Here is an 8,471-nt window from a genome sequence, read left to right on the forward strand (position 1 = left end):
CATCTCTATTTCACTCCCAAAAGGATTCAAGTTATAGGCAGCAAGGGTCTTGCTAGCCTAACTTACATAATATGCCAACTTGGCTGGAGCAGTAGGGAATCTTGACTGACAGTTTTAGCATTCGAGTGTGCAGAAGAGGAAGGGTAGTTCCCTAAAGAAAAAATTGGCCGGGCGCGGTGGCTCAAGCCTGTAATCCCAGCACTTTGGGAGGCCGAGACGGGCGGATCACGAGGTCAGGAGATCGAGACCATCCTGGTTAACACGGTGAAACCCCGTCTCTACTAAAAAATACAAAAAACTAGCCGGGCGAGGTGGCAGGCGCCTGTAGTCCCAGCTACTCGGGAGGCTGAGGCAGGAGAATGGCGTGAACCCGGGAGGCGGAGCTTGCAGTGAGCTGAGATCCGGCCACTGCACTCCAGCCTGGGTGACAGAGCGAGACTCCGTCTCAAAAAAAAAAAAAAAAGAAAAGAAAAAATCACATTATGCTACCAGAAAAAGGAAAAATTCTGTTCTAGAATAGGCAAAAAAAAAAAAAAGATTTCACAACTTCACATGTGTTTGGCGTACACATACATCATTTCATTTACTCTTCACAATAACCCTATGTAGTAGGTATTAACATCTCAGAAAAAGGCTCAGAGAGGTTCTGTAACTTGTCCAAGATCACAAAGCAACTAGGTGGCATAGCCAGCTTTTGAACTCAGATCAAAACCCTACTTTCAAAACCCATGCTTTTTCTGTTACACCATGTGTGTACTAGGAAAAACAAACTAAACAAACAGTTTTCTCCTACTATACTTTTAACATAGAACACTTCTGTAACAAGATGTGTGGAGCTTTTTTCCCCTGTACACCAGGCAGTTCTCCAGTGGACACCAACTGGGTGTCATATAATTCAGTTCAATTCTGACATTATCTACATGTAGTTAGAATTAGATCCCACACCTTAAGGGCTCAGTCCCACCAGACTGCCCCGCATCTCACATGCCAGTTGCAAGTTTGGGCCTCCAGAACTTCTGGCTGTAAATTGAGAGTTCCCATGACTCCCTCCTGGGGTTTGATTAACTTGCTAGGGAGGCTCACAAAACTCAGGGAAACTTTATTACATCTAACGGTTTATTATAAAGGATATTACAAAGGATACAGATGGACAGACACATGAACAGATACACAGGACAAGGTCTTGAAAGGTCCTGAGCACGGGTACTTCTGTCCCTGTGGAGTTGGTATGTACCATCCTCCCAGCACATGGATGTGTTCGCCAACCCAAAAACTCTCCAAACTGTGCCTTTGGGTTTGTGTTTGTTTGTTTGTTTGTTTGTTTGGAGACGGAGTCTTGCTCTGTCGCCCAGGCTGCAGTGCAGTGGCATGATCTCGGCTCACTGCAACCTCCGCCTCCCGCGTTCAAGCGATTCTCCTGCCTCAACCTCCCGACTAACTGGGACTACAGGCATGCAACACCGTGCTCGGCTAATTTTTGTGTTTTTAGTAGGGACGGGATTCAGTATGTTGGCCAGGATGGTCTCAATCTCCTAACCTCATAATCCGCCTGCCTCGGCCTCCCACAGTGCTGGGATTACAGGAGTGAGCCACCGCGCCCGGCCGGGATTTTTTTATTTTTATTTATTTTTTTTGAGATGGAGTCTTGCTCTTGTCGCACAAGCTGGAGTGCAATGGTGCAATCTCGGCTCCCTGCAACCTCCGCCTCCCAGGTTCAAGTGATTCTCCTGCTTCAGCCTCCAGAGTAACTGGGATTACAGGCACCTGCCACCACACATGACTAATTTTTTTATTTTTTTATTTTTTGAAACGGAGTCTGGCTCTGTTGCCCAGGCTGGAGTGCAGTGGAGTGGTCTCGGCTCACTGCAAGCTCCGCCTCCCAGGTTCACACCATTCTCCTGCCTCAGCCTCAGAGTAGCTGGGACTACAGGCACCCGCCACCACGCCCGGCTAGTTTTTTGTACTTTTAGTAGAGATGAGGTTTCACCATGTTAGCCAGGATGGTCTCGATCTCCTGACCTCGTGATCTGCCCGCCTCGGCCTCCCAAAATGCTGGGATTACAGGCATGAGCCACCGCGCCCGGCACCTTTGGGATTTTTATCAAAGCTCCATCATGTAGGCATGACTGTTTTTTTGTTTTTTTGTTTTTTTCTTTGAGACAAAGTCTCCCTCTGTCGCCCAGGCTGGAGTGCGGTGGCACAATCTCGGCTCACTGCAACCTCCACCTCCTGAGTTCAAGCGATTCTCCTGCATCACCCTCCTGAGTAACTGAGACTACAGGCTCAAGCCACCACACCCAGCCAATTTTTTTTTTTCTATTTTTTGCTTTTTTTTTTTTTTTTTTGGAGACGGAATCTGGCTCTGTCGCCCAGGCTGGAGTGCAGTGGCCGGATTTCAGCTCACTGCAAGCTCCGCCTCCCGGGTTTGCGCCATTCTCCTGCCTCAGCCTCCCGAGTATCTGGGACTACAGGCGCCCGCCACCTCGCCCGGCTAGTTTTTTGTATTTTTTTAGTAGAGACGGGGTTTCACCGTGTTAGCCAGGATGGTGTGGATCTCCTGACCTCGTGATCCGCCCGTCTCAGCCTCCCAAAGTGCTGGGATTACAGGCTTGAGCCACCTCGCCAGGCCTATTTTTTGCTATTTTTACTAGAGACAGGGTTTAGTAGAGAGGTAGGCCAGGCTAGTCTAGAACTCCTGACCTCAAGTGATCCGCCCACCTTGGCCTCCCAAAGTGTTGGGATTACAGGCGTTAGTCACTGTGCCTGGCCATGACTGATTATTAATGCCATTTCCAGCCCTCTCTCCTCTCCAGACAACGTGAGGTGGGGGTGAAAGTTCCAAGCTTCAAATTATGACTTGGTCTATCTGGTGGTTAGCCCCCATCCAGAAGCTTACAGAGTTGCCTCAGAACAAAATGCACTTCTATCACCTGAAATTCCAAGAGATTAAGGAGCTCTATGTCAGAAGCTCCAATCACTCAGAAAATTATACAGGTTTTAGAAGCTCTGTGTTGGGAACCATGGTCAAAGACCAGTATGCATATTTCTTATTATTTTACACCACACCATTAGGCAAGGCAGACAGTTAAATTTCTTCTATTCTTCAGTTTCCCAATCAGTAGAAAGAAGTAACAACTTGCTCTGGGTCTCCTGAGTAGCTTGGATATCATAGCTAACTAACAGGTTTGCAGAGCAGCCAGAGCTCCCTTGGAAGTGACTTCCTATTTCCTTAATTTTTCTGACATTGATTAGAAGGGGGAAAAAAAGGAAAAAAAATGAAATGCATAATATTAACCACTTTTCAAATAGTTACTATGTTCCAAGCATAGTGTTTTATATCTCTCTGTGCATTCAATTCTCTTAATAGTCCTATAAGGAACACAACATATTAACCGCAATTTACAACGAAGGAAACACGTTTAGAGAGTGGAAGTTATTACTCAGGATCGCTGGCTTTCAACCCAAGTTGGTCTGACTCCAAAACTGGGTGCTCCAAACAACAGCACCCCACTACCCACTCTCCTGAACTTTTTGCCACAGAGGCCCGAAGATACCTTCCCTTCTTGATGAGAGAAGGGGTAGTCTCAGTCTCCTCACCTACATAATAAAGGAGTCAGAATCGCTTCTCTTGCAAGGCCCCTTTACCTCTGACTGCTGCTGCTACTGGCAAGGTAAAGAGCTGAGTTCTGTGCTAAACAAAGAGAAGAGCAAGGCCTCACTGAAGGAATGAACTTTATTCCCCAATGGGAGCTCTGAACTAAGGTACATGACTTACTCTGGCAAAGAAGGGGCACTCTGGATGTCTGCAGATAAGGAGGTAGGCTGCAGATCAGGCAGAGAAATTGCTGGGTAGACTCAATAATGATACACAAGAAAAAGACATTGATAAGAAAAGCAGGCCACTTTTTGAGGCAACCTTTTTCTTTTTCTCCTCTGGCCCTCATCTTTAACTCTCTTTTCTTCCTCAGATTCTTCAGAGTGAGGAGGGGAAGATGAAATTGAAAGGAAATTGCTGCTTAATGGCTAAAAATAAAAGGATGCAGGCCAGGAGCGGTGGCTCACGCCTGTAATCCCAGCACTTTGGGAGGCCAAGACGGGCGGATCACGAGGTCAGGAGATCGAGACCATCCTGGCTAACACGGTGAAACCCCGTCTCTACTAAAAATACAAAAATTAGCCAGGCGTGGTGGCAGGCGCCTGTAGTCCCAGCTACTCGGGAGGCTGAGGCAGGAGAATGGCATGAACTTGGGAGGCGGAGGTTGCGGTGAGCTGAGATCACACCACTGCACTCCAGCCTGGGCGACAGAGTGAGATTCCATCTCAAAAAAAAAAAAAAAAAAAAAGGATGCAATAACTTAAATCAACTTTCTCTTCTTCCCAAACAGTCTATAATAAGTCTGTCTCATTCTAGACAGTAAATAGAAATCTGAAAAACCAATTTTTGCTTGTGGCTTTTCATTATAGAGAATAATTTTTGTTGCTGTTGTTGTTGTTGTTGTTGTTTTTGAGAGTCTCACTGTTGCCCAGGCTGGAGTGTAGTGGCACGATCTCAGCTCACTGCAACCACTGATGCCTGGGTTCAAGAGATTCTTTGGCCTCAGCCTGCCATGTAGCTGTGATTACAGACAAGTACCACCACACCCAGCGAATGTTTGTATTTTTTTTAGTACAGATGGGGTTTCACCATGTTGGCCAGGCTAGTCTCAAACTCCTGATCTCAAGTGATTCGCCCACCTCAGCCTCCCAAAATGCTGGGATTACAGGCGTGAGCCACTGCACCCGGCCAAGAATAAATTTTAACTGGATAAACATGCCCTCTTTACTAGAATTCTGCTATAATGTCATTAACCTGTATTTAAGCATAAGAAAAATACTCCCATGCTCACCCTGATGACTCAGCCTTGAACTCAAGTCAGGTCTGCTGAAGGGAGATAAAACTGCAAAAGTCTCCATGCTGAGCGTGGGGGACACTTTACTCCTTCAGCCATGGTAGGTTTCCACCCAGACACAGCTCTTGGAACTTGGCTGGTGACCACTGGTGGCTGATGTCAAATGGTCCTCTGATGATTGTCAGTTCCCAGGGTATCAGGGGCACAGCTGTGTGGGGAGAATTTCTGTCTAGAGCTCCATCTCCCAGTCCTATTCTCTGACAAAAGTCATCCCATAGCCAATTGGTAGAGGATGAGGAGTAGGAAAGCCTGGAGAAAAGGAGCTCTGGCAGAGCACCACATGGCTGTCTGGGCAGAGCAGGGACTCCTGCGTCAAAGCAGGGCACAGATGGTCTTCCAAGTAATTACAGAAATTAAATCCCTGGCATATTTTAATCCCTGTACAGCTAGACTGCTAAAAAAGGAAGGAAGGATGGAAGGAAGGAAAAGGAAAGGAAAAAGAAAAGGAAAGGGAAAAAAAGAAAAGGAAAAGGAGAAAAAAAGAAATTGACAGTACTTGATATTGGCTAGGATGTGGGGAAATGGGCACTCTGATTCACAAGGAAAATGTAAAAATGTAAATTAGCTTTTTTTTTTTTTTTTTCTGAGACGGAGTCTCACTCTGTCACTCAGCCTGAAGTACAGTGGCACAACCTGGACCCCCTGCAACCTCCGCCTCCCGGGTTCAAGTGATTCTCCTGCCTCAGCCTCCGGAGTAGCTGGGATTACAGACGGCCGTCACCACACCCAGCTAATTTTTTTGTATTTTTAGTAGAGACGGGACAGGGCTTCACCATGTTGGCCAGGCTGCTCTCAAACTCCTTGCCTCAAGTGATCTGCCTGTCTTGGCCTCCCAAAATGCTAGGATTACAGGCATGAGCCACTATGCCCAGCCATAAATTAATATCTTTAGAGGACAATGTGGCAGTATCTTTTCCACTCCATTCTAAATTTCAAAACAGAACCAGGCCAGGCACAGTGGCTCACGCCTGTAATCCCAGCACATTGGGAGGTCAAGATGGGAGGATCACTTGAGGCTAGGAGTTCGAGACCAGCCTGGCCAACATGGTGAAACCCTGTCTCTACTTAAAAAAAAAAATTAGCTGGGCATGGTGATGTGCACCTGAAATTCCAGCTACTCAGGAGGTTGAGGCACAAGAATCGCTTGAACCTGGGAGGTGGAGGTTGCAGTGAGCCAAGATTGCGCCACTGCACTCCAGCCTGAGAGACAGAGTGAGACTCTGTCTCAAACAAACAAACACAAAAAATGAAAAAACAAAAACAAAACAAAAAAACAGGCTATGAAAAGGAAGAGAGATCTCCCTAGATCATATATCCATTTGACAGATAAGGAAACCAAGGTTCAGCTATATTCCCCGGATTTTTTCAGAGTCTCTCTGTTAGTATGTGCCAGAGACCCTAAATGTGGATAGACACGGTGGCTCACACCTGTAATCTCAGCACTTTGGGAGGCCCAGGCAGGAGAATTTCTTGAGCAGAGGAGTTCAAGACCAGCCTGGCAACATAGTAAGTCTCCCATTTCTACAAAAAATACAAAAAAATTTAGCTGGGCATGGTGTCATGCACCTGTAGTTACAGCTACTCGGGAGGCTAAGTGGGAAGATCCCTTGAGCCCAGAAGGTGGAAGCTGCAGTGAGCTGTGATGGTGCCACCGCCCTCTAGCCTGGGCAACAGAGTGAAACCCTGTCAGAAACAACAAACTTAAACCCCAATTGATGCATTTTTTTCTTATAGCAAAATAAAACACAAACGAGGGACCTTCTTGCTAGAAGAGACCATCAATACTTTCTGGAATAAGATGAAACTTAATTACATTAAACAAAATCTGGGTAAGCATATCATCTGCCAGAATGTCATTTACAGAGCTGAAAAATAGTTTGTACACCCCCTGTGGATTAGTAAAAATGTATTTGGTTTCAAATGACAGAAGCTCTACTCAAACTGAAGGAGCTTCCCAGACAGTGTCATCAGGATTGGTTTCTATCTCTTGGGCCTATGTTTCTCAGTGTTGACTTCATCCTTAGTCAGGCTCCCCCACGGAATGGCAAGCTGATACCAGCAGCTCCAGCCTTACATTCTTCTAGTATAGTAGCCCTAGCACTATGGAGCTTTGTTCCCCATAGTTCCAGCTTTGGAAACTATATCTAAACTATATGTTTAGATTACATATCCAATCCTAGAGTAATGGCCAGGTCATCCCCAGCCAAACCACATAACCTGAAATTAAGAGTGTAATCAGGATTCTGCTATCAAAAGAAGAGTGCAGGCCGGGCGCGGTGGCTCAAGCCTGTAATCCCAGCACTTTGGGAGGCCGAGACGGGTGGATCACGAGGTCAGGAGATCGAGACCATCCTGGCTAACACGGTGAAACCCCGTCTCTACTAAAAAATACAAAAAACTAGCCGGGCATGGTGGCGGTCGCCTGTAGTCCCAGCTACTCGGAGGCTGAGGCGGGAGAATGGCGTGAACCCGGGAGGCAGAGCTTGCAGTGAGCCGAGATCGCGCCACTGCACTCCAGCCTGGGAGACACAGGGAGACTCCGTCTCAAAAAAAAAAAAAAAAAAAAAAAAAGCTTCCCAAGAACAACACAGCCCCTCTATTCCCTTCAAATACGATTGTACAAAGAAAGCAGTACCCTTCTGCCTACTATGAGTGAATAGATGTGTCTGTCCACTGTCTGGCCAGCTGTCAACTGCCTCACTGTGCCCTGGAGAGAGCTTTTTTTTTTTTTTGAGATGGATTCTCACTCTGTCGCCCAGGCTGGAGTGCAGTGGGGCGATCTCGATTCACTGCAACCTCTGCCTCCTGGGTTCAAGCAATTCTTCTGCCTCAGCTTCCCAAGTAGCTAGAATTAGAGACATGCGCCACCACGCCCAGCTAATTTTTTTGTATTTTTAGTAGAGACAGGGTTTCACCATATTTGCCAGGCTGGTCTCGAACTCCTGACCTTGTGATCCACCCGCCTCGGCCTCCCAAAGTGCTGGGATTACAGGTGTGAGCCACTGCGCCCGGCCCTAGGAGAGGGCTTTCGAGGGAGGAAATGGTTTTCATTCTCAGGGGCTGTTACACGGGAGGTTGGATTGACAGGAAAAACAAGAAGATGTAAATCTATCTATATATCTGGTGCTAAAAATCTGGAACCAGTGGAATATGAAGGAGCAAATCTGTATGTGTGTATGTGTGTCCCTTTATGTAGACTACGGGAAAAGATGGGTTAGAAGAAAGGGAAGGAAAAACGAGAGAGAAAAGGCCTGGTCTGCTGGCTCATGTCTCTTATGCCTGTAATCCCAGCATTTGGGGAAGTCCAGGCAGGAGGATCCCTCGAAGCCAGGAGTTGCAGACCATCCTGGGCAACATACAGTGAGACCCTGCCTCTACAAAATTAAAAAATTAGCTGGGTGTGGTGGCGTGTGCCTGTAGTCCCAGCTACTCGGGAGGCTGAGCAGGAGGATTGTTTAGGCCCAGGAGGTTGAGGCTGCAGTAAGCTAGAATTGTGCCACTGTACTCCAGCCTGGGCAACAG

General features: G+C 46.9%; 1 long non-coding RNA gene across 1 annotated transcript; it reads left to right on the plus strand.

Annotated features, from left to right (window-relative positions):
* The first annotated feature begins 2,304 nt into the window (after positions 1 to 2,304).
* Positions 2,305 to 5,367, plus strand: LOC144334660 (uncharacterized). The gene is made up of 2 exons (XR_013404771.1): positions 2,305 to 4,053; positions 4,771 to 5,367. It is a non-coding gene; the product is annotated as an uncharacterized LOC144334660 (long non-coding RNA).
* The last annotated feature ends 3,104 nt before the right edge of the window (positions 5,368 to 8,471 follow it).

This window comes from Macaca mulatta, chromosome 15 (assembly GCF_049350105.2).
Source record: "Macaca mulatta isolate MMU2019108-1 chromosome 15, T2T-MMU8v2.0, whole genome shotgun sequence".
Lineage (NCBI taxonomy): Eukaryota > Metazoa > Chordata > Mammalia > Primates > Cercopithecidae > Macaca > Macaca mulatta.